General features: G+C 40.7%; 1 protein-coding gene and 1 pseudogene across 1 annotated transcript in view; both read right to left on the minus strand.

Moving 5' to 3' along the window:
- Positions 1-25,922, minus strand: part of ADGRB3 (adhesion G protein-coupled receptor B3) — an 822,367-nt gene that overhangs the window by 693,158 nt on the left and 103,287 nt on the right. The gene's annotated exons all lie outside the window — the stretch shown is intronic.
- Positions 4,028-9,938, minus strand: LOC145520840 (cAMP-dependent protein kinase type I-alpha regulatory subunit pseudogene; annotated as a pseudogene).

The raw sequence follows: 25,922 nt of genomic DNA on the forward strand, positions 1-25,922 counted from the left end.
GCATATTCATAAAAATTTGTGAACCAGCTGAATAGTACTATGTTAAATGCCAACAAGAGAAGACAAAATGTGGAGCATGCCTGGTGAGTCCCCCAGCATGGACGCAGCTCTGGGGATGGTGCAAACTTGTGCAGAGCCTGCTGTGAGAGGAAGCAGGAGGGCATGCCCTTTCTCCTGCCTTCTCAGTTCTGAGCTGGTCTCCGTCATCACCTCTACTTTAGATTCCCTGCCCCTTGACCCCCGACTTCTTGGTCCTTAAGATTCTCTTCCGCTATCCAGAGGGCTGGCAGGAAAGATGAAAAATGTCTGCATTTCCTAATCCAACACGGAGATAATAGTGTTTGTTCTGCCTTAGTCATGATTAACATGAAGATCAAATATGAATTGTACTTGAAACCAGTTTGTAATGTTTTATCCTTGGTTTTAATCTCTGACTTTCAGAGAAAAGTAAAGCTTGCTTCCAAAGTCACTGACCCAAACCACAGTGTGACACTAAGCGTCCCCCCCAGGGACTTGCTCTTTTATAGAATTCACACCTCCTCTGGATTTATATTCACTTCATATTTTCATCTGTTACCTCAAATAATATACCTTCTCTGGATACCAAAGTCCTTCTGTTTAAAGTGATTTAATTTCTAAATCTCATTTTAAAATGACCTTGTGCTTTTAAAACTTGCCTCTCTGACAGTCTAACCAAAATTTCCAACTTGGTACTCTTCTAAGAACTCCAACCAAATTTGATATGTTGCCTTAGGGATATGCCAGCCCCTCCAATCAGCACCAGGAAGCTTTACTTTTGTCCATGACATACTACCTTAAAAACCAAGTTAGGAAAAAATGACTTTACATTCACTCTCCTACTCTCAGTTGGTTACTGAGATTTTTTTTAGAATGCTTCTTTTTTTTTGCTTTATTTACATTTTAAATGTATATGTATATCTCCTTATTTAATCTTTTTTATTCCTTGACCTACTGTTAAGACAATCGATCACAAAAAGAAGGGAGTGTATCAGCACGGTGTAATCAGATGAGTAGCCAGGAAACAACACAAAACAGCCCTTCGTCCACTGTAATTCCTAGAGAAGCAGGTCTCATGAACTCACCTACCAAGTCCAGAAAGAATGACTTCGAAAGCCTTAAATATCCACTGAGACAAACAACGCCAATCATAATTTTTCATATATACCCAAATTGCACACAGATAAAGCTTTAAATGTGATCATTTTAAATTCAGATTAACATTTTCTTAGATTAAAAACTACAAGGGAGTAAACAGCAAAGCCAATGACTTAAGAGCTTCATTCAGAAGCACTGCGTGTATCTAAATGTGAACATGACAACATAATATGACAAACTGTGGAAGTCTGTGGCATTCCAAACAAGTTAGCTAAGCACAATTTTGGCATATAAACAAAGACCAAATCAAATTTTAAGTTAATAAGAATACAATGTTTATTTTTAATCTGTTAAATATAAAAAGCAATGAAAGTAAAATACAGATCACAAAATTCTCATTTAGTACAGATTATTTTGAAAAGTAAAATATTTGTAATAAGGTAGCTTTCTATCCCACACCAAAAGGTAAACAAAATATTTTCCCCAGATTTATACTCCAAACTTGGGCTTCCTAGGTGGCGCTAGTGGTAAACAATTTGCTGCCAACAAAGGAGACTAAGAAATGCAGATTCAGTCCCTGGGAAATGGCAAACCACTCCAGTATTCTTGCCTGAGAAATCCCATGAACAGAGGAGGCTGATGGGCTACAATCCACAGGGTTGCAAAGAGTTGGACATGACTGGGTGTCTGAACAAAAAACTCCACACTTAGTACAGCCTAAAAACTGTTCAAATCTATGAAAGAAGAAGAAGAAAAAAAAAGACCGATTTAAATTACCTGGGAAAGGGTAAGGAGAGGAGATGAATAATCAGAGTCAGTTGCATACAGATGGAAAAAACCACTTGCAGTCATTCCCAAATATAACCCTACCTATTATACAAAAGTATTAGTGTCAGTTGCTCAATCATGTCCAACTCTTTGAGACCCCATGGACTGTATCCTCGGTCCATGGAATTTTCCTTGCAAGAATACTGGAGTGGGTAGCCATTCCCTTCTCCAGGGGATCTTCCCAACCCAGGGATCAAACTCCAGTCTCTGGCACTGCAGACAGATTCTATACAGTCTGAGCGACCAGGGAAGCCCCATTATATAAATCACAATGCAAATGAAAGTGCCTATATTATGGAACTGTGACATTTTGTTTAAAAATAACAATAAAAATAAACAGTAGGATATCATTGGTGCACAAAGACGAATGTAATGTTGATAAGGCTGGGAAATACCGAAATACAGTTAAGACTCAAAACACAAGTTTACTCCAAAAAAGCTTTCCAGAGAAATAAAATGGTAGATAAGAAAGCAGAACTTTTCAGCAGGAGGGCCTTTTAGACCAATTTGAACACAGACATTCTGAAAGTGAAAAGTCGCTCAGTCACGTCCGACTCTTTGCGACCCCATGGACAATACAGTCCATAGGATTCTCCAGGCCAGAATACTGGAGTGGGTTGCCATGCCCTTCTCCAGGGGATCTTTCCAACCCAGGGATCGAACCCAGGTCCTCCGCATTGCAGGCAGATTCTTTACCAGCTGAGCCCCAAACCCACCATAAATCCTAGTTGATGTAAAAAGCAAAGTAAAAACTTCTTCCCAAGTCTCCTACCCCCCAGTGAATTTAATGGACAAAGTTCCCAACACTGAACTCTGTCCACCTGTCATAGTTCCCTTTAGCAATCCCACCTCCCTTTCTCTGTTATCACATTTCGTCTGTCTCTCCCCAGCAAATCCTGGCTCCTGGAATCAGTGCTTAGAGAGCATAAGGGGTTATTATCCCAGAGTCAACTGAGGGATGTACATTAACCAAAAGCTCTAGGTTAACTACCAAGAGTGCAAACCTCAAATTCTTATTCTGAGTTCAGCATCTGATGATCAATATTTGGCACTAACTAGATAAATGAAGGTGTAATCAGAATTTATGAGCTGAGTCAGATGTAGTTAAATCAGAACCCAATATTTGCAGCTTATGATGTGGTGTGAAACGCAAAAGACAGGAATAGACAGCCACACCTCAAATGCTTTTAGAAGAGGAAACATTAAGAACAAGATAAAAACAAAACTAGGCAAATTAGTTTGACAAATAAAAATTCTTGTTAAAAAAAAGCGAACATATCATATCCATCTGATAATTAGCAAAACTGTGCAGTTTCCTGCCCTTAAATTAGTTTAAACACAGGCAGATGTCTTTCTACTATACTAAAATTTTTCTACATGTCTTTTTCCTAGTTGTCAGAGCTTAATGAGACATCAGGCTTCCCTGGTAGCTCAGAGGGTAAAGCGTCTGCCTGCAATGCAGGAGACCTGGGTTCGATCCCTGGGTCGGGAAGATCCCCTGGAGGAGGAAATGGCAACCCACTCCAGTACTCTTGCCTGGAAAATCCCATGGACAGAGAAGCCTGATAGACTACAGTCCATGGGATTGCAAAGAGTCGGACACGACTGAGCGACTTCACTTTCAATGAGACATCATTTATTCTATAAAGAAATACAAATATGGCCATATATATGGCCACAGTCTAAAATACGCTGATGATAACATGAAACTTCGGTCACTTAAAAAGATCCTGCATGGTTACATCATGGGTCTATGGTAACCCACGTGGTGCAGGGTCTGATCTCACCAGAAAGCATGGCCTGCAGGGCCCAGGGTGAATGCTAACACTGAACACAGAGATGTAGGAATAGCAAAGAGTTCTACAGAACGCTTCCTATTTATTTTACTTTGTAGGCGCACTCAGTTAATGTTCCCAAATAAAAACAGTGCTGTAAATGCAAACCAACAAGAATGGAAATGTAATGGAAACCAACAAGAAACCGCAATGCCAGTGGCCACCCATCCCTGCAAAGAGGGACAGAGCCCATCTGCGTGGAGAATCTGGACAGGGAGAGGCAGGCAGGGAGGCACAGGAGGCCGATTTCAGACAGACAAGGACTCAAAACTCTTGTGCTCCCGGTCGTTTCATTTGAGGACGTCCGAGCTCAGGCTGAGAACACGTTCAAAATTCCACAGGTCCAGCCTGACACACTTCAACAGGCCACGTGAAACCATGGTGGCAGCAGGTGAACAATTCATCAGCAGGGCAATTTCACCAAAACAATCTTCCCACTTCAAAAAATTCTCCGTTTTCTGACCAATGCCACAGCGCAGCAGCTGAACCCTCTAAAAGAAGGAAGGACTCCTTCTCTGGTTCTCCCTAAACCAGTCTTCTGCCTGTCTTCAGACTGGACCGGTTCCATGGCATCAGCTACCCTGAGATGTTCCCACTTGTCCAGAGACTCTAAAATAGATGCTTTGCTAAAAGACTCCTCACACGTCTTCAGCTTTCTCGGTACGCTTCCCAGGAGCATCCTTCTAGAGTTGTCTTGGGGCAATGCCCCACAACTTCACATCTGTTTTGGCCTTGAAAGTGGTGGCTCTAGCTGCTCCATAATCGAAGCAATTTCCCCAATGCGCCTTCCTTCCCCAACACTGCTTGCCCATTCACTGTTGACAGAGACTTCCATTTCTCCTCGATCAATCACAAAGAAATTATTCCCCTCATCAGCTTGCTGAATAACAGTCTCTCCAGCAATAAAGGAAAGTGGAAACACGGCATCAAAATGATTGCTTCTCTCACTGTCATCAAGATGTGAAAACAGCACATTCTTTTCAACAGCTTTAACTGAAGCAGCCATTGTCTTGCAGACTTCTGGTCCAGCCTTCCGAACATAGGATGCGGCCTCTTGCTTAGTGTAGACCTCACCGCAGAAGGCACCGTGTCGCCCCCAGCCCTTCACCACTGGGTTGGTTGGACAGAGAGAGACTTCATCCTTCCTTGAGTCTGCACAAGAGCTTGCTTTCTGCAGATTCCGGATCCGTTTTGCCTCCTTCTTCTCCACCTCTCAGAGTATTCCCTGAGGAATGCCGTGGCCTCTCAGGCCGTGCGGTGCACAGCTGCATGATGGAGTCTTTGAACAGGGCCTGGATGTGTGCTTCTGGTCGCAGAGCTCACGTTCCCAGAGGCTGAGGTGCCTCCTCACCAGCGGGGCCACCAGGAGCCAGGGCTCTCTTCCGTCCCGGCGGCGGCCACGGAGCGCCCTCTCCTGGCCTGTCTCCACTCGGTGAGCGTCACTGATATTTGTGTGTATGGATTCTGCTCTCCCCATAAATTATGGATGGTGCATGAATACTGGATATTAATTTGCTTCTTGTTTCTCCCAACACTAAAAGGTTTTGCAAGTATGTACCAGATTTACTCACTGCACTATAATTTAATCAATCAAAACCAGTAAATCACGCATATATAGCATATGCTTGACTCTTGGGGCAAAACCATCAGAAGTGCATCTTGAACTTGACCTGCAAATCTCAAGAGCACCAGACAACTGGCCCTATCTTCCCATTTCACATATTTCTCTTTATTTAGACTGTATATTCTGAGACTCTTTCATGTATATCTTCATATCTCAGGAATATTTTACTATAACTGAAAAGCCTTTTTTGGGCTAAGTCGATTCTTAAAATTCCAAGAAACCTTTTTAGTCAAAAAACCTTTGTTCAGTTCAGTTCAGTCACTCAGTCGTGTCCGACTCTTTGCGACCTCATGAATCGCAGCACGCCAGGCCTCCCTGTCCATCACCAACTCCTGGAGTTTACCCAAACTCATATCCATCAAGTCGGTGATGCCATCCAGCCATCTCATCCTCTGGCGTCCCCTTCTCCTCCTGCCCCCAATCCTTCCCAGCAGCAGGGTCTTTTCCAATGAATCAACTCTTCGCATGAGGTGGCCAAAGGATTGGAGTTTCAGCTTCAGGATCAGTCCTCCCAATGAACACCCAGGACTGATCTCCTTTAGGATGGACTGGTTGGATCTTCTTGCAGTCCAAGGGACTCTCAAGAGTCTTCTCCAACACCACAGTTCAAAAGCATCAATTCTTCAGTGCTCAGCTTTCTTCATAGTCCAACTCTCACATCCATACATGACTACTGGAAAAACCATAGCCTTGACTAGACGGACCTTTGTTGGCAAAGTAATGTCTCTGCTTTTTAATATGCTATCTAGGTTGATCATAACCTTCCTTCCAAGCAGTAAGTGTCTTTTAATTTCATGGCTGCAGTCACCATCTGCAGTGATTTTGGAGCCCCCCAAAATAAAGTGTGATACTGTTTCCATTGTTTCCCCATCCATTTCCCATGAAGTGATGGGACCAGATGCCATGATCTTAGCTTTCTGAATGTTGAGTTTTAAGTCAACTTCTTCACTCTCCTCTCTCACTTTCATCAAGAGGCTTTTTAGTTCCTCTTCACTTCCTGCCATAAGGGTGGTGTCATCTGCATATTTGAGGTTATTGATATTTCTCCCAGCAATCTTGATTCCAGCTTGTGCTTCTTCCAGCCCAGCGTTTCTCATGATGTACTCTGCATATAAGTTAAATCTTAAAATTCCTTATCAAGCTAATCCCCTATGCCAGTTTCAATTTCTTATAATACTTATAATGCATAGCTTGTGATTTATTTATATATTACCTACAGATCACCTCAAATTTTCATGTACACATTTTTATCCAATTACATAGGTTCCAGAAAGCTACAACTTTTGTTATAAATGTATTAATTTTCTATGCTATCTGGCATAGGCTGATGTGAGATGAACAGTCAGCTAATGATAATTGAATTAACACAGAATTATAGGAAATACATAATTCGTACCCAGTTATTCATGCCTCTACATCACATCCTTAGGGCCTTTATGTTACATTCAGAAAGGATTTACAGTGGTGTCACACACAAAGTTTGTACTCAATAAATATACACTTAGTACATACTTATATATGTAATAGCAGTACTGAATAATAAAACAGAATATATATTACTTAGAAAAATAATTGCAATATGTCTTCTCCCTTAAATTCTCTCTCCACTTGAAACAGATTTTTCTAGCAGTGAATGGACTCCAATACAAACAGATGTGGTAAAGAACCCTCCTGCCAATGCAGGAGACATAAGAGAGGTGAGTTTGATCCCTGGGTCAGAAAGATCTACAGCAGAAGGAAATGGCAACCCACTCCAGTATTCTTGCCTGGACAATCCCACGGACAGAGGAGCCTGGCGGGGTACAGTCCATAGAGTCGCAAAGAGCTGGACACAACTGAAGGACTCAGCACACACACAGCAGAAACAGATGGGGGAGTGTGGATAGGATATATTTTTCTTTTTTAAACTATCAGTTTTTTGTAGTTCTCTACAGGTTGTACTTTAAATGATTTCAGTGCAAAATGCTTCCTTGATACGGGGGAAATTTTAATAAGTCTTATGGTTATGTAAATGTATTATAATACCTAGGAGACAAGCATTTTGCATAATAATATCTTTTAAATAGGTTTCTTCCTTTCTCCATGAATTTACATGTCTGTCGTTTTATCATTTTACTTTATTTAATTTGGAGGCTGAGCTGCGACTGGGCAAAAGGGAAGTGAGCTGGGGACTTATTTTCCTCTGCTTAGCTTTGGCAGATTAAGGTCAGCACAGCAGGGGGTGGGCATGGGGTCTTGTGTGAGCACAGACTGGGGGCAACCTGGGTCAGGACCGTCTTATCGACAGAGGATGAACTGGCCCCTGAAATACAGAAGAAGACTCAGCAAGCAGTGCCCAGCAAGGGACAAGTCTTGTCCTATGCACCTGAGAGCAGAGATATGTAGCCTGGAGTTGGAGTCATTCTTGCCCATGTGGCGCTTTCTGGAAGTCGTGTGAGATGGCAGAGCTTGGATCCAGCTATGCTCTGAGCCATGGGCTTGGTGAGACAGCTGTCCAGGAGAGAAATAGCCACCCCGGGAGAGAGAGGCTGCACATGAGAGGCAAGAGAAGCTTCTAGAAGAAAGGGTCAGCTCTCAGCCACCCAGCGCAGATGGGTGGGGTAAGGTAGAACTCCAATTCCCAGAAATACATGGGGAATGGAGCCTGGTAAAGGCCACACTTCCTGCAGCCAGGCCTGCCGCAATTTAGACAGTGGCTGTTTGGGCATTAAAGGCTGAGGGCTGCAACTTCAGTTACATGCTTTGAAACTACATTTTTCTGGCCCGTATTATAGACATCATCCACCAACCCATACCTCCCTTTAGCCAGCTCTTGCACCCCCAGTCTCTCCCTTTGTCAGTGGTGGGTAAGAAAATACATTGAAAGAAAGCTTGAATGAATCATCCTCATGATTTACTTACAGATACCATACAGCACTCTGACTGCAAGATCCCTATATTATCCATTATAAATATTTCAAGGCAAGCACACTCCAAGGGCTCTTTAAATATGGGCCCAAACTAACAAAACAGGTTATAAAAAGAAAGGCAGAGGTGAATGGAAGTCTCCCATAACAAAGAAAATAGTTAAATGCCAGAGAGAAAAAAATGCTATGGTCAATATGCAGAGATAAAATTAAAAATTAATTGACAAGGTATCTGTTCATACATATTTGCTGCAGTGCAAATACAAAGAAGAGCTATATCTGATAACACAGACAAATAAAGGTTAATGTAATCTATGCATTCATTTATTTATAGGCTGTAAACAATGGAAATGGGTCTTTCCTGGTGACTCAGGGGTAAAGAAACTGCCTGCCAATGCGGGAGACTTGGGTTTGACCCCTGGGTTGGGAAGATCCCCTGGAGAAGGAAAGGGCAACCCATTCCAGTATTCTTGCCTGGGAAATCCCATGGACAAAGAAGCCTGGCAGGTTACAAAAGAGAGGGACACAAGTTAGTGGCTAAACAACAACAGCAAACAATGGGAAAGCAAAGGCATTCTTCTCGTGGCAATAAGTAACACATATGCCCTATTTTGATTGACCTTCTTCCATAAATTCCTCCGATCCTCAGCCACGTAGGCTGAAACTGTATACTCAATATTGTATAGTTCAGAAACATATAAAACCTTTTATAGCAATTTAGTGATCACAAGACTCTGTACTTAATGAAAGACCCTTGTTTAATATGAACTTCAATATAAAATATTTGGAAACTCCCTACTTCTTTTTAGAGCAATGGTTTTTATTCTTACCACAAAACATGTGGATAGTGATGTTTATGGCAGGAATGTTAACTGCTGAATTTCAGTAAAGCCAGTTTCACAATATGTATGCTGAAATTTTAATGTAATTTTTTTTCAGTGAGTAGCATGGCATAAAATGGAAATTCAATCAAATATTCTGGGTACAACAGAGATATTTTATGTGGGTTACCAATTATCCAAGAATTAGAGCACACTATTATAGTCAATTCTTCAATTTTGATAAATTGTTTATGAAAATGATTGTGCTTCAGGAGCTTATATTACTATACTGCCATATATGTCTATCAATATCCTTACAGATGTTTAGAAATACTATACACTAGGTATTGAAGGCTTTATCCTAAGTTGACTATTCTGACTTATTTTTCAGTAGTCACAAGATTTGACTCAGAATGCTTTATATTCTGGAACTATGCAACTATTATCGCTGCAAATGTTAGCAGTACTTTTTTTTTCCTGACAGCCAGTGTTACTGGACAGATTCACACAGACACAAAACTTAATCATGTTATCAGTATTTGAAACCACTTTTATTCAACGTTACAATACTAGACGAATTTGCATGCAGTATTGCCAATGAAATGCTAATACTGCTAATGACAATTTTTACCAAATGATAATATGAATACTGTGGGCATTTTGTTGCCAAGAAAACACTCAGCTAGATAATTTTATTTCTAGGTTTCACAGTCTCCCATGAACTATTCACAGATTCTTCCATTTCACACATTTTTTTTAAATTAACATTCTTACCTACTCTGACTACTGCCAAATGTGCAAATGCCATTGGCTAAAATGGTTCCATTTACAGTACTTAGATGGATTACGCTAAAGTATATGGAAATGGTGTATCAGTTTCTGAGTCGATTCTAGGAAAGTCCTTCTGTCACTTGAAAATGCATAGGTTCAAATGAATTAAAAGAATAATTGATTAAAAAGCATGTCATCAGACAGCAACACATTCTTAATGAATTGCTCCATTACCACAAACTCTGCCTTGAATACAAATGTTACATAAATGTTTGCCTTTGAGTGATTTCACTACTTTTGCTGCTCACTGTGCATGTATGGATGCTTCAGTACCCTGAGAGGCAAAGGAGAGGCTCACATTCTCATAAGACTATTTTGCTGTCCACATGGCCAGAGTCTCCATTTAGAAAGGCTATTTTACACCAAAAGCATTTTTTCATATATAAAATACACATTGATATATAAATTCATGCATCACATGTGATTGGATAATTTAATTCACAGAAGGTAATTTAATGTCCTGTTTCCATGGGTCTCCCTGCCTCCTGTCCTGTCCAGCTGAGCCCTGTGTAAGCCACCCGAGTACATGCTGCCCTAACAAGACAGTGACTTACGGCAGCTGTGAGATGGCTCAGAGCCTGCTGCTTTCACGACCCATACATTCTGTCCAACAAACACAACAGCTCAATGACAGAGCAAGCTCAGTAATCCACAGGGGAAAACAACTGGACCACTGGACCGACAGCATGGAGTGGAATATTAGAGGATGTGGAAGTCAAATTATCCTCAAAGAGTATTAAATGAAATTAAAATGTGTTTAAAAGGATTAGAGAAAGCCAAAAAACATTACTAAAGAAATCAAATGAAAGTTTTTGGAGAGTCTGGAAAAACTTAAAAGGTGAAAAAAAAAATAGAAGAAAGCCCAGGGATAAATAATAAAATGCTCTACTAGAAACAAAGAGTGAAAAAGGAGAACATTTTCACACCAAAGAAAGACAAAGCTGAAGGACCACTGAACTGTATAAGACACCAGAAGTTGGATTCTAATTACAGTTGAGTATCACATGTCCCATTAAGCAAACCCCAATTTCATTGATTATATAAAGATTATAAGCATTTCTAGATAAAGTTACATAAAGGGTTCCTATAAATTAATAAACAGACGGTAACAATCATAATAGAGAGTCCCTTGGACTGGATGCAGCACAAGCTGGAATCAAGATTGCTGGGAGAAATATCAATAACCTCAGATACTCAGATGACACCACCCTTATGACAGAAAACAAAGAAGAACTTAAGAGTCTCTTGATGAAAGTGCAAGAGGAGAGTGAAAAAGTTGGCTTAAAACTCAACATTCAGAAAACTAAGATCATGGCATCTGGTCCCATTACTTCATAGTAAATAGGTGGGGAAACAATGGAAACAGTGAGAGACTATTTTTGGGCTCCAAAATCGCTGCAGATGGTGATTGCAGCCATGAAATTAAAAGACACTTATTTCTTGGAAGAAAAGTTATGACCAGTCTAGACAGTATATTAAAAAGCAGAGACATTACTTTGCCAACAAAGGTCCATCTAGTCAAAGCTATGGTTTTTCCAGTAGTCAGGTATGGATGTGAGAGTTGGACTATAAAGAAAGCTGAGTGCTGAAGAATTGATGCTTTTGAACTGTGGTGTTGGAGAAGACTCTTGAGAGTCCCTTGGACTGCAAGGAGATCCAACCAGTCCATCCTCAAGGAAATCAGTCCTGAATATTCATTGGAAGGACTGATGCTGAAGCTGAAACTCCAATACTTTGGCCACCTGATGCGAAGAACTGACTCCTTGGAAAAGACCCTGATGCTGGCAAAGACTGAAGGCAGGAGGAGAAGAAGACGACAGAGGATGAGATGGTTGGATGGCATCTCCGACTCAATGGACATGAGTCTGAGTAGGCCCCAGGAGTTGGTGATGGACAGGGAGGGCTGGTGGGCCGCACTCCATGGGCTCGCAAAGAGCAGAGCAGGACTGAGTGACTGAACTGAACTGAACAGAACAATCATAATAAAAAGGAATAAGTTGGAAATGAACAAGGAAATGACTAAGAGGTATCCAGAAAATACACAAATCATATGGTACATTAAAAATTACATTAGGAAACTTATGTATATGATTTACAAAAATCCTGTAGAAGGATACATACTGATTTTTAAAGTTTATTTTTTCTAACTTCACAAAAATATTTTGTCTATTTTTTGATATCTATAACAGCTTTATTCATAATCATCAAAACTTGGATGCAACCAAGGTGTCTTTTTTAAAATTTTATTTTGGAGTATAGTTGATTAACAATGTTGTGTTAGTTTCAGGCATACAACAAAGTGATTCAGCTATATGAATACATGTATCTATTCTTTTTCAAATTATTTTCCCATGTAAGTTATAACAGAGTACTGCGTACAATTTTTTATGTAGTTAAGAAATACATAACACAAAATGTACCATCTTAACTTCTATTAAGTATGCAGTTCAGCAGTGTTAAGTATACTCACATGGTTGTGAAATCACTCTAGAACTTTTTCATCTTGCAAATCTGAAATTCTATGCTTAATGTTAATTCTAACAGTAAACAACAGTTCCCTTCTTCCTATCCTCTTTCAATTATACCAATTTAATTTTCAAAACAAGAAACCCTATTTCTGAGAATGAAGTGTATACATAGTGTTTTTATTTTTCTCTTCTCCCTCTGTCAGACAGGATGCAGGAAAACCATCAGATCCGTTGTTAAATGTACATCACCTGTCATTGGAAGGCCCTGAATCTTCATTCGGACACTTATTTTGAGATTCACTATATGGACACTGTACTCAATCAGCACTGAAGATTCCACAATATACACTGAACCTGAAGCTCTTTTACATCATGAAGAAGCTACTCATTAGCAATGATTTGTGTTAAGACTGGGAAAAAAACACCCAAGTAATTTATTTTCTAGGATTTCTCCAAAAGCCTGTTGCAAGGCAATAGGAGGGAAAGAAATTACTGACTTGTAACTCTCATTTCAGAGAAAGTGTTGCTATATTATTTTCTTCATGTTAGGTGAAATTCTTCATACAAGATACATGCATATTCAGCCCTTTCACTAAACTTTCAACAAAGAAATCTGTTTAAAATCTTTATGAGCTTTTTCATGTTGCCCTGCTTACCAAAGCAGTATCACCCATGAATGATGATGGGAGAGTTTACACACGCAGGTAAAACATCGTAAGGAAAAGAATGCGAAGAAGATGAGAAAGATTTTTAAAGAGCATTTCATCAGAAGCAAACATATTTAGGCTCTGAGGAATTAGCAACATGAATTCACGATGCTCCCTTGAGAAGCCAGTTTGCTGTGGGAGCCCTTCTCAGCTGGGATCAGAAGAGGGACATGCCACGATGTGCAGGAGGGCCAGGATGCTTGTGTTCAGATGCCAGCACCACTGCCTGCTAGCTGTGTGACCTGTGTGACCTTGCGAAGCTGCCTTTATCGCCTCTGCCTCAGTTTCATGATCTGCATCATATAGATACAAACAGTATTTCTCAGAAAACCAAAATAGTTCATTTTTGCTGACAATTCAGTTCAGCTCTCCAATTCCCTCAGCTAAACTTCAGATCATTGCTGCATGACACAGTGGTAAGGCCAGGGCTGGGGCATATAAAGGACAACAACCAGCATACTCCCCACTATGCTTCAGGTTCTACAAACTCACTCTTCGTTAAGAGCGTAAGAGAAATGGAAGACAAGATTGTTTTCCAAATTAAATTTTCTAAAAAAAAAAAAAATGACTTCTGTCCTACAAATACACTGAAGCTAGTTTTCCAAAACATAGACACAAGTAACTACTACATTTTAATAACACATGATCTTGTAAAAGGATAACGTTGCAACTATTGCATACATGCTTTTAACACAAAAGCTCACGTAAAAATGGACGCTGACATTGGGGTCCATACAAGACCATGGTTCCCTGAGGTTAATGATAAAAGTTGATTTTTTATAGATTATTTTATTATTTATTATATATTTCATATATTTATATTATTTTACATTTATAAATAATAAAATCTTAGTTTATTTTCATTTTTAGTTTATTTTTAGTCATCTTTAGTTTACTTTCATCATCTTTCTTCAAAAGATATTTTATCCCCTTTGTTTTGTTTTTGTTTACGTTTTTATTGAGGTATACTTGATTTATAATGTGTTACTCAGCCTTGTCTGACTCTGCAACCCTAGACTGTAGCCTGCCAGGCTCCTCTGTTCATGGGATTTCCCAGGCAAGAATACTGGAGTAGGTAGTCATTCGTTTCTCCAGGGAATCTTCCTAATCCAGAGATCAAACCCAGGTCTCCTTCAATGCAGGCAGATTCTTTACCATCTCGGTGTACAGCAAAGTGATTCAGTTATACATACATATATAGAAATGTTTTCATATTCTTTTCCATTATAGGTTACAACAAAATATTGAGTAGATTTCTCCATGCCATACAGTAAGTCCTTGTTGGTTATCTGCTTTATTTATAGTAGTGTGTATATATTAGGAGTTTGGGTTTAACATACACAAGTTGACTTTTAAGGTGTCTTTATTATCTAGCTATTATAAGAATGCTTTTGTTTATTTGTTGGTGCTATTTTTTTCTCTTTATCACTTTATGGATTTGTGTAACCAGAGCCCTTTGAAAAGCCTGCCCAAACATTTAACATTGAGTATAACTATAACCCTGAATACTCATTGGAAGGACTGATGCTGAAGCTCCAATACTTTGGCCACCTGATGCAAACAGCTGACTCACTGGAAAAACCGTGATGCTAGGGCATCTTGAAGGCAAAAGGAGAAGACGGCAACAGATGATAAGATGGTTGGATGGCATCACCGATGCAATGGACACAAACTTGGGAAAACTCCAGGAGATGGTGAGGGACAGGGATGCTAGAGTTTGTGGGGTCGCCAACAGTCAGGCACCACTTGGGGACTGAAAAACAACATGATTATGAGTAGTACAGACCCCCACCCACCAAAATATACCCTGAGATCTGTTTTGAAAGGAATTCTTTATTGATCAGCAGAAAGCAGTAGAAGTGGAAACCATTACATGTGCCCAATCAAGTGTACAACATCTGATAAAATGGAGATGTCAGCAAGCTGTGTGAGGATCTCCTGCTCCTGAATATTGGAATTCATCTCCTATGGTTGTACTTGTGTTGATGAATATTGCTGTTCATTTGAAAATGTTAAATCAGCGTCTCCCTTAACAAGCTACAAACTTTGGCTACCAGTAGTCCAAAAAGTTGAATAAAAGCAAAGAAAATTACAGTAAGTCCCCTACATACAAAAGTGTTTTGTTCTGATAGCACATTTCCAGACCCAATTTGTTCCCATGTCTAACAAAGTTAGACTAGGTATCCAACTAGCACAATCAGCTAAATAGTACTGTACCACAATAGGTTTGTAACACTTTTCCCACAAACAATACATTTAAAAAAAACACAAAAAAATAAAGCATTTTTAATCTTACCGTACATACCTTGCAACGTACAGTAGTACAGTATAACAGCTGGCATACAGGGACTGGTACCGAGTGAACAGGCAAGAAGGGATACTGATTGAAGAAGGGAGAGGAAGTGGGAGAGGATAGAGCTGAAGGACTGTCAGCTACAATTGCAAGCTGCAATTCAACTCATGCCCGACATTGATAGCACAAGTTCTGGTTCCTTGCTGGATTCAAGTCTATCTAACCTTTGGCAAAAATGACCCAATGATGACTGGGTAGTGGCTCTTTTTGTCCGTGTCCTAGATGGCATGCCCCTTCCTCCTGTCTCTCTTCATCCTTTCTCTGGGCCTCCAATTCCATCAGGTCTTCATCAGTAAGCTCCTCATGTGCACAGCAAAGGGTTCAGGAAAGTCTTCCTCTTGCAGCTCTGGCTCCAGCTTCTCACTGAGGCTCCCTGGGTTGCTGAAGACCTCTTTGGCCTCCTCACCCACCTTCTCAAATCCAAAAAAATCGTGCACAAACTGCGGACAATGATTCTCCCAAACCCCATTCATGGTGATGGCCGTAACCTCACACCAAGCAAAGTCAATGTTTTTATCACCTTGTGGATGTCATAGTCCTTCCAAGTGAAAGTAAAAGTCGCTTAGTTGTGTCCGACTCTTTACGACCCCATGGACTGTAACCCATCAGGCTCCTCCAACCATAGGATTTTCCAGGCAAAAACACTGGAGTGGGTTGCCATTTCCTTCTCCATGGGATCTTCCCGACCCAGGGATCAAACCCGGGTCTCTTGCATTGCAGGTAGACGCTTGACTGTCTGAGCCACCAGGGAAGTCCACAGTCCTTCCAAAGTTGTTGCAAAGTTGCTCCTGATTCATCACTCACCTTTACTGCCTGACAAAAGTCGTGACATGAATCATATATCTCCAAAGTCACTGTAACTCCCTGATCCACAGGTTGGATAGGCAATATAGTATTCTGTGGCAGATGTACCACTGTGACGTTTGGATGAGTCATCCATGAATGGGGGACAGCCCGGAGCACTGTAGAGCAGCAAAGCAGTGTTGAATGGGGTGTCCTTCTCCAAGCAGTACTCCTCTATCTTAAAGATAAAGTGGTGGAAAAACAAATCCTGGAAAACGGCTCCTGTAACCCCGGCTTTGGGGTGACTCTTCCACACAACATGAGAAGAAATCTTGGCTGTTTTCAGGGCTCCTGGATTCCCTGCATGATAAACTAAAAGAGGCTTCAGCTTCACATTGTGGAAGCCTTGTCACTAAATTATAGAGTTAGCATACCCTTCGCTGTTTTCAGTCTGGCGTCAACTTTTCCTCCTTACTGATGTAAGCAGTCTGGCATCTTCGTCCAGTACAGTCCCGTCTCAACCACATTAGAAACCTGCTCAGGTAAACACATGCCTTCATCAGTAATTTCTCAAAGCGTTTCAGGACACTCTCTGGCAGCTACCAAATCTGCACTCGCTGCCTTGCCATTTACCTCTACATTGTGAAGGTTGGCTCTAGCCTTGAACTGATGGAACCAGCCATGGCTGGCATTAAAAGATGCTCTGATGCTTCACGTGTTTCTTCTTCAAGTCTTCATGAAGGCTTTTAGCTTTCTCTTGAATCAGCATTAAGTTGAGTAGGACTGGAGACTGATGCTGACCCTGCATCTACGCACAGAAGTTTCTCCATCTCCTCCATCACTTCTCCAAGCTTCTTTTATATTATTGTCAACATCATTGGCACAGCAGACTTCACATGTTCCATGATTGTGTCCTTGTCCTTTAGAATCTTGCCAAAGGTTAAACAATTCATGTTATAGGAACAAGCAACATTTACCATCTTTTTGTCTCACTCCACTCTCTCAATCATTTTCACTTTTGTTTCCAGTACTTCTTAGCAGTACCAGCTACATCATTGGTGTTTTTGCACTTGCTTTCATATGTCCTGGGCTTGAAATAAAGATACTGTACTACTGTACTCTATACAGTAATATGCAGTAAAGTACACAAAAGCTCAGCCACTTATGGAGAATGCACACACGTGACAGCGCATGCCAGAGACATGAACTAATTTACATGATTAGACATGCAAACGCATGTCCTCATCTCTGAAAGTTTGCAACTTGAAGGTTCATATGTAGGAGACTTACTGTATTTAAAACCAAGCAGGGGATACAATGAAACAAAATGACCACTGATATTTTAAACTCTCCAACAAATAACAAGGTATGGTATGAGATCTATTAATAACTAACCTACAATTTGAATATGTAAACATACATTATGTATTTTAGTCCTATGATTTTTGAAAAATAAGTCAGAGTTAAGGACAATTCACATTCCCGGACAACTAACCCTTCCATATGTCTTTTTTTCCTAGAACTTCAACATCTCCTTGCCTCACTTGCAGCTGAGATTATAATCACAAATTATAAATAAGCAGAAAAGAGTTTCCAAGGGCTCTTATCTGTGTATCTACCATCCACATGCACACAAACCTTCAGACTCGGGTTCTTTCATCTCCTGCATGCTCCTAACTGAAGAAGGGCACCCCAGTTGTACACCAGGATGCATTCTCTTCTCATCTATTTAAAAATGAGCTTTTATCCTCTTGACTCATTATATCATCAAATTGTTCTTCTCGACAGGAAAATAATCATCAGCATACTAAAGCATGTTCAACTTTCTCCACCTTAAAAACAAATCACAGCAAAACTCCTGCATGATTGTATATATTTTGCCAATATCTAGCTCAGTGTCCCTTCTCAACAAAATGCCCAGAAGGAGTTGGTGCTTCCAATCACTCTCCTCCTATTCACTGTTCAAGCTAATCAACTCAGGTGATGCACCTAATGCAAAGGACTGACTCATTTGAAAAGACCCTGATGCTGGGAACGATTGAAGGCAGGAGGAGAAGGGGATGACAGAGGATGAGATGGTTGGATGGCATCACTGACTCAATGGAAATGAGTTTGGGTAGACTCTGGGAGTTGGTGATGGACAGGGAGGCCTAGTGTGCTGCAGTCCATGGGGTCGCAAAGAGTCAGACATTACTGAGTGACTGAACTTATTCACTGACAACTTCCACATTTTCATCTCTACTTGGACCTTTGTGAAACTCCAAACTAGTGTACACAAGGACCTCTGTTATACATAGAGAATGTGAACTACGTTTCCCAGATTTATTATGATGCAAACCAAACATAATCTTCTTGTAAAGACTGGGCTTCCTTATCTCATTAAGGTCAGCTTCATTCTTACAGCTGCTCATGCCAAAGTCCTCAGGCCCTTCCTCATTGGTTACTCCCTTTCCTCTATATGCCATGCTGACCATTCAGGAAATGGCTGGCTCTTCCTTCTAAATATAGTCAGTCTCTAGCAATGTCCCACTGTCTCCACCACCTTCTTATCACCACAGTTACTGCTCTCATCCAGGCCATCGTCACGTTCTGTCCTGGGTTATGGGAATAGTCTCCCAGTTGGTCTCTCTGCTACCACTGTGGTCCTTCAACTGTTCTTAGCTCAGGGACCAATGCGACACATTTAAAATGTTTGTCAGATCACATTACTTCTCTACAGAAAATACTCTGAGAATGCCCATCCCACTGGCCCACGACAGGGACCTGCAGGATGATACAAGTCCTGGATTCCACTCACCACACAGACTCCATCTGTGACAACTCCCTCCCCTACTCGGGTCATACACACCACAGTGGCCATTCAGACTCCCCTCCAAATCACCAGCAATGCTCTTATTTTATGTCTTTACACTTGTCATTTCATAACCATCTACCCCAAAATCTATTTTCTCACTTCTACTGTATAATCCTAAGAGATATGATTTAGGTCATACCTGAACGGTCTAGTGGTTTTCCCTACTTTCTTCAGTTTAAGTCTGAATCGGGCAATAAGGAGTTCATGATCTGAGCCACAGTCGAGCTCCAGGTCTTGTTTTTGCTGACTGTATAGAGCTTCTCCATCTTAGGCTGCAAAGAATATAATCAATCTGATTTTGGTATTGGCCATCTGTTGATGTTCATGTGTAGAGTCTTCTCTTGTGTTGTTGGAAGAGGGTGTTTATTATGACCAGTGCGTTCTCTTGGCAAATCTCTGTTAGCCTTTGACCTGCTTCTTTTGTACTCCAACGCCAAATTTGCCTGTCACTCTAGGTATTTCTTGACTTCCTACTTTTGCATTCCCGTCCCCTATAATGAAAAAGATATCTTTTTTGAGTGTTAGTTCTTGAAGGTCTTGTAGGTCTTCATAGAACTGTTCAACTTCAGCTTCTTCAGCATTACTGGTCGGGGCATAGACTTGGATTACCGTGATATTGAATGGTTTGCCTTGGAAATGAACAGAGATCATTCTGTCATTTTTGAGATTGCATCCAAGTGCCGCATTTCGGAGTCTTTTGTTGACTATGATGGCTATTCCATTTCTTCTAAGGGATTCTTGCTTACAGTAGGAGATATAATGGTCATCTGAGTTAAATTCACCCACTCCAGTCCATTTTAGTTCACTGATTCCTAAAATGTAGACATTCACTCTTGCCATCTCTTGCTTGAACACTTCCAATTTGCCTAGACTCATGGACCTAACATTCCAGGTTCCTATGCAATATTGCCCTTTACAGCAATGGACTTTACTTCTTTGACCAGTCACATCCACAACTGGGTGTTGTTTTTGCTTTGGCTCCATCTCTTCATTCTTTCTGGAGTTAGTTCCCTACTGATCTCCAGTAGCATATTGGGCACCCACTGACCTGGGGAGTTCATCTTTCAGTGTTATATATTTTTGCCTTTTCATACTGTTCATGGATTTCTCTAGGCAAGAATCCTGAAGTGGTTTGGCATTCCCTTTCCAGAGGACCACATTTTGTCAGAATTCTCCACCATTACCTGTCTGTCTTGGATGGCCCTACAGGGTACAACTCATAGTTTCATTGAGTTAGACAAGGCTGTGGTCCATGTGATCAGTTTGGTTAGTTTTCTGTGATTGTGATTTTCATTCTGTCTGCCCTCTAATGGATAAGGATAACAGGTTTATGGAAGCTTCCTGATGGGAGAGACTGAGGGGGAATCTGGGTCTTAATCCAATTTTCTGTTGATGGGTGGGACTGTGTTCCCTCCCTGTTGTTTGACCTGAGGCCAAACTATGGTGGAGATAAGGAAGATAATGGCAGGTAGTGGAGGTAATGGTAATGAAGATAACCTCCTTGAAAAGTCCCATTCGTGCACTGGGGCACTCAGTGACCCCAACCCGGCAGCAGGCCACCATTGACCCAAGCCTCCACCAGAGACTCCTGGACCCTCAAGGGCAAGTCTGGGTCAGTCTCTGGTGGGGTCACTGCTCCCTGCTCCTGGGTCCTGGGGCACAAGGTTCTGTTTGTTTCCTCCAAGAGTCTGTTTCCCAGTCCTGTGTAAGTTCTGGCAGCTCTATGGTGTGGTTAATGGCGACCTCCTCCAAGAGGGCTTATGCCAAACCCAGCTCTGCTGCACCCAGAGCCCCTGTCCCTGCAGCAGGCCACTGCTGACCTGTACCTCCACAGGAGACACTCAAACAGTTCTGGCTCAGTCTCTGTGGGGCCTCTGGGTCCTGGTGCGCACAAGGTTTGTTTGAGCCCTCTGAGCATCACTGGCGGGTAAAGGGTTTGAATATAAACACAATTTTGCCCCTCCTGCAATCCTGCTGGGGCTTCTCCTTTGCCTTTGGATGTAGGGTATATTTTTTCGGTGGGATCCAACATTCTCCAGTTGACAGCTGTTCAGCAGCAAGTTGTAGTTTCGGAGTTCTCACAGGAGAAGATGAGCACACTGTCCTTCTACTCTGACATCTTACGCAAGATTAGCTCTGATAGAGTGCCTGAAGAACTATGGACGGAGGTTTGTGACATTGTACAGGAGGCAGTGATCAAGACCATCCCCAAGAAGAGAAATGCAAAAAGGCAAAATGGTTGTCTGAGGAGGCCTTACAAATAGCTGAGAAAAGAAGAGAAGCTAAAGACAAAGGAGAAAAGGAAAGATGTACCCATTTGAATGTAGAGTTCCAAAGAATAGCAAGGAGAGATAAGAAAGCCTTCCTCAGTGATCAATGCAAAGAAATAGAGGAAAACAACAGATTGGGAAAGACTAGAGATCTCTTCAAAACAAAAATTAGAGATACCAAGGGAACATTTCATGCAAAGATAGGCTCAATAAAGGACAGAAATGGTATGGGCCTAACAGAAGCAGAAGATATTAAGAAGAGGTGGCAAGAATACACAGAAGAACTGTACAAAAAAGATCTTTATGACCCAGATAATCACGATGGTGTGATCACTCACCTAGAGCCAAACATCCTGGAGTGGGAAGTCAAGTGGGCCTTAGGAAGCCTCACTACAAACAAAGCTAGTGGAGGTGATGGAACCCCACCTGAGCTATTTCAAATACTAAAAGATGATGCTGTGAAAGTGCTGCACTCAATATGCCAGCAAATCTGGAAAACTCAGTAGTGTCCATAGGACGAGAAAAGGTCAGTTTTCATTCTAACCACAAAGAAAGGCAATGCCAAAGAATGTTTAAACTACTGCACAACTGCACTCATCTTACACACTAGCAAAGTAATGCTCATAATTCTCTATGCCAGGCTTCAACAGTACTTGAACTGTGAACTTCCAGATGTTCAAGCTGGATTTAGATAAGGCAGAGGAACCAGAGATCAAATTGCCCAACAATCAATGAATCATCGAAAAAGCAAGAGAGTTCCAGAAAAACATCTATTTCTGCTTTATTGACTACACCAAAGCCTTTGACAGTGTGGATCACAACAACCAGTGGAAAATTCTGAAAGAGATGGGAATACCAGGCCACCTGACCTGACTCCTAATAAATCTGTATGCACGTCAGGAAGCAACAGTTAGAACTGGACATGAAACAACAGACTGGCTCCAAATAGGGAAAGGAGAATGTCAAGGCTGTATATTGTCACCCTGCTTATTTAACTTATATGCAGAGTACATCATGAGAAACACTGGGCTGGATGAAGCACTAGCTGGGATCCTTGGTTAGGTTTACTCCCAGGTACTTTTTGTTTTGATGGATACAAATTTAAACAAGATTATTAATTTTTTTTTAACTTTCTCTTCCTGGTGAAAAAATATACAACTGACTTTAAAACATGGGGAAAACGTGCAACATCCCTAATAATGAAATCGATAAAAATAGTATTGATAGTATTTTTCTACCAAAAATCAAGTTACAAAATACTCAGTGCTATGAAGGATGGGGGGAGCTGGTTCCTATTTGAAACAATTCTTCTACTTTATTCGTAACTCCTAATACAGTAATTCCAGTTATGAACAATAATAACCTGAGACTTACATAAAGACTTAAGCAAAAAAACAGTCATTGTTACATTATAAAGAAATGTTGGAAAACATCAGTAAATTTTTTTTAAGTTAAACAAATTATGATGTATTCACAGGCTAGAGTACATCATAACCACATGCAGCATTTCCTATTACATAGAAGAATGATCATTATGTCTTATTGAGGGAAATATTCTTATTGAAAGATATGAGACATTAAAATGCTATACATGACTAACTCAAGTATGCTTCTTAAAAAGATAGACTAACAGAAAATACAACTATTAGCAGTAAGTGATCCTGGGTGTTGGGACTACTTTTCAAACGAACATAGTTTAATACATTTTTATTTTCATGGAGATATTCAAAGTGATTTATATTATAAATTTTTTATGCATTATTTTTCAACTTCCTGTTACTGATAATGACAAGAATCACTCTTGCAATCATTATTATCATGATATCAAATATAATTAGTTTCATTTTGTTATAATACATTGATAAGCTATTTAAAGTCATATCATTCTCCATCCATAATAAAAATTTCAAAGCCAATAACTGTAGTAAAATATTTTTAGAGGAAAAGGAGAATTCAGTAGCTGTTGTCTTATAAAAAATTTTAAACCTTTTCACTTAAAAGCTTTCATCAAAAGTGAAGCATTCATCTATTTTAAGACAGAAGGGCAAAAAACAGGTTTCCAGAGTTTGCCCCTAATATGGGATTATTCAATATCTAGTTCTTTTTCTCCATAAATTAAATCCAGTCTAATGCCTTAAGCCTCCATTTAATAGCTGTTTCAAGCAAGGCATGGTGATAGGATCACCCTTAACATCCAGGCTAGAAACCTTCCCAGAGAATAAATTTGAAGGTGGAATTTTTCCCTCCCAATTTTGTTAATTTCAAAGCTTAGCATGCTAAGAAAAAACTCTATATAATCAATTCAATTAAGCTAAAATTTATTTTCCAATGTATTTTATTTTTTTACAATATATTTTAATATAGGCACAATCACACTGTTCAACCATCATAACCTTCTCAGTACTTTTCAAATTAATAGAAGTATTTCTAGTTTTCATTTGTAAACTTATGTTTACCTGTTTTCTTCTCTATCGTATACACCAAATCATGTCCAACTTTTTGCTACCCTATGGACTGCAGCATGCCAGGCTTCCCTGTCCTTTACACAGCCTCTAACTGTAAGGCAATTTAATCAATTTCTTGCTGCTGCTGCTGCTGCTAAGTCGCTTCAGTCGTGTCCGACTCTGTGCGACCCCATAGACGGCAGCCCACCGGGCTCCCCTGTCCCTGGGATTCTCCAGGCAAGAGTACTGGAGTGGGGTGCCATTGCCTTCTCCAATTTCTTAGATGCTAACAAATCATCACTGTACCCTCCATCATAGAAAAGTAAAATTGTGTTTTATACTCTCAGCAGGCTTTTAGAAACTAGGGTAAGCCTATTGTTTTTCATGTCAGACATGTTTTAGATTTAACTATATATATTTCATAGTTTAATTAATAACCTCAATTCTAGAACTTGATTATTCATTCTTTCAAATAACTTTTTATCACATGCTCTGTGTGTACTAAACATGACATGTAGAGCAGTAAATTAGACAGAAGAGATTATTCCCTGAACGTATCAGGCTAGAAGGGAAAAAAAAAAACAGAGCAAATATTCCCAGGTATGTTGAGTGTTATAGAGATGGTTGTGAAGCTCATAACCAGTGACCCTAGATAGATACATCAGTCTCAGGCAAGAAGTGAAGTCGACAGTATCCAAAGCAAAGAGAACAGCAAAGACCATGGGGCAGAAAAACATCACCATGAATTTTTAGTACCTGAAATGAGTCCCAGATGGTTTAAGCACATTATTGTGAATGAGGGGAGGGGTCAACAAGATTGAGGATGCAGATATACAGATATTTTTTTGTTGGTTTTTTTTTTTAGTTTTTACCTGCAATGGGAAACTAAGAACAGTAAATTAGGAGTACCATGGGCAGTGAGCGGAGAAGGCAATGGCACCCCACTCCAGTACTCTTACCTGGAAAATCCCATGGATGGAGGAGCCTGATAGGCTGCAGTCCATGGGGTCGCTAAGAGTCAGACACGACTGAGCGACTTCACTTTCACTTTTCACTTTCATGCATTGAAGAAGGAAATGGTAACCCACTCCAGTGTTCTTGCCCGGAGAATCCCAGGGACGGGGGAGCCTGATGGGCTGTCGTCTATGGGGTCGCACAGAGTCGGACATGACTGAAGCGACTTAGCAGTAGCAGCATGGGCAGTGAGATAGATAATCATCACAGTTTTTTAGATTTTTCTTGAACTTTAGCATTAGCATTAGCCATTTTTATGGTAGTACTGACCTTGTGTGATTTCTGTATTTTATCACTTCACTTCACTCAGTCAAGTACCAGATGTCCCAGAAGCAGCCCAGGTTAAACTCCATCAATATGGTAAGAAGTAGGAGGCCTCTCATGTGGCCTGATCAGCAGACCTAATCTGAACCAAAACGTGGACTCTCCTTCACAAATCATACCTATAAACACTTCCAAGTTGAAGAGCTGACTATTCTTCCAAATGTTTTGTTAAAAGGGCAATCCAGCGTCCTCCTCAGTCCTCCTTGTTTGTCTTTCAGTGATAAATATGCCTCTGGCTAGACTGCTGAGGAGCCTCCTCGCCATGGAACGTCCTTGTCATCTGTATACATTCACCTGTTCCCATTTTTAATTACCATCCTCCAGTATCTGGGACACTCCTCAGTGTTCTTACAGAACGTTCTTACAGAATCCACATTTTTCTTCTATATTACCATCACCCTGATATGCATTTAAATATCCATATGGGATTCTCTTGTTGCTCAGCTGGTAAAGAATCCGCCTGCAATGCGGGAGACCTGGGTTCGATTCCCGGGTTGGGAAGATCCCCTGGAGAAGGAATAAGCTACCCACTCCAGTATTCTTGGGCTTCCCTGGTGGCTCAGCTGGTAAAGAATCTGCCTGCAATGCAGGAGATCTGGGTTCGATCTCTTGGTTGGGAATATCTCCTGGAGAAGGGAAAGGCTACCCACTCCAGTATTCTGGCCTAGAGAATTCCTGAAATGTGTAGTCCACGAGATCACAAAGAGTCAGACACGACTGAGTGACTTTCATTTTCATATGGCT

The sequence above is a fragment of the Giraffa tippelskirchi genome, chromosome 9 (genome assembly GCF_054371585.1).
Source record: "Giraffa tippelskirchi isolate mGirTip1 chromosome 9, T2T-mGirTip1v1.2.pri, whole genome shotgun sequence".
In the NCBI taxonomy this organism is placed as follows: Eukaryota; Metazoa; Chordata; class Mammalia; order Artiodactyla; family Giraffidae; genus Giraffa; species Giraffa tippelskirchi.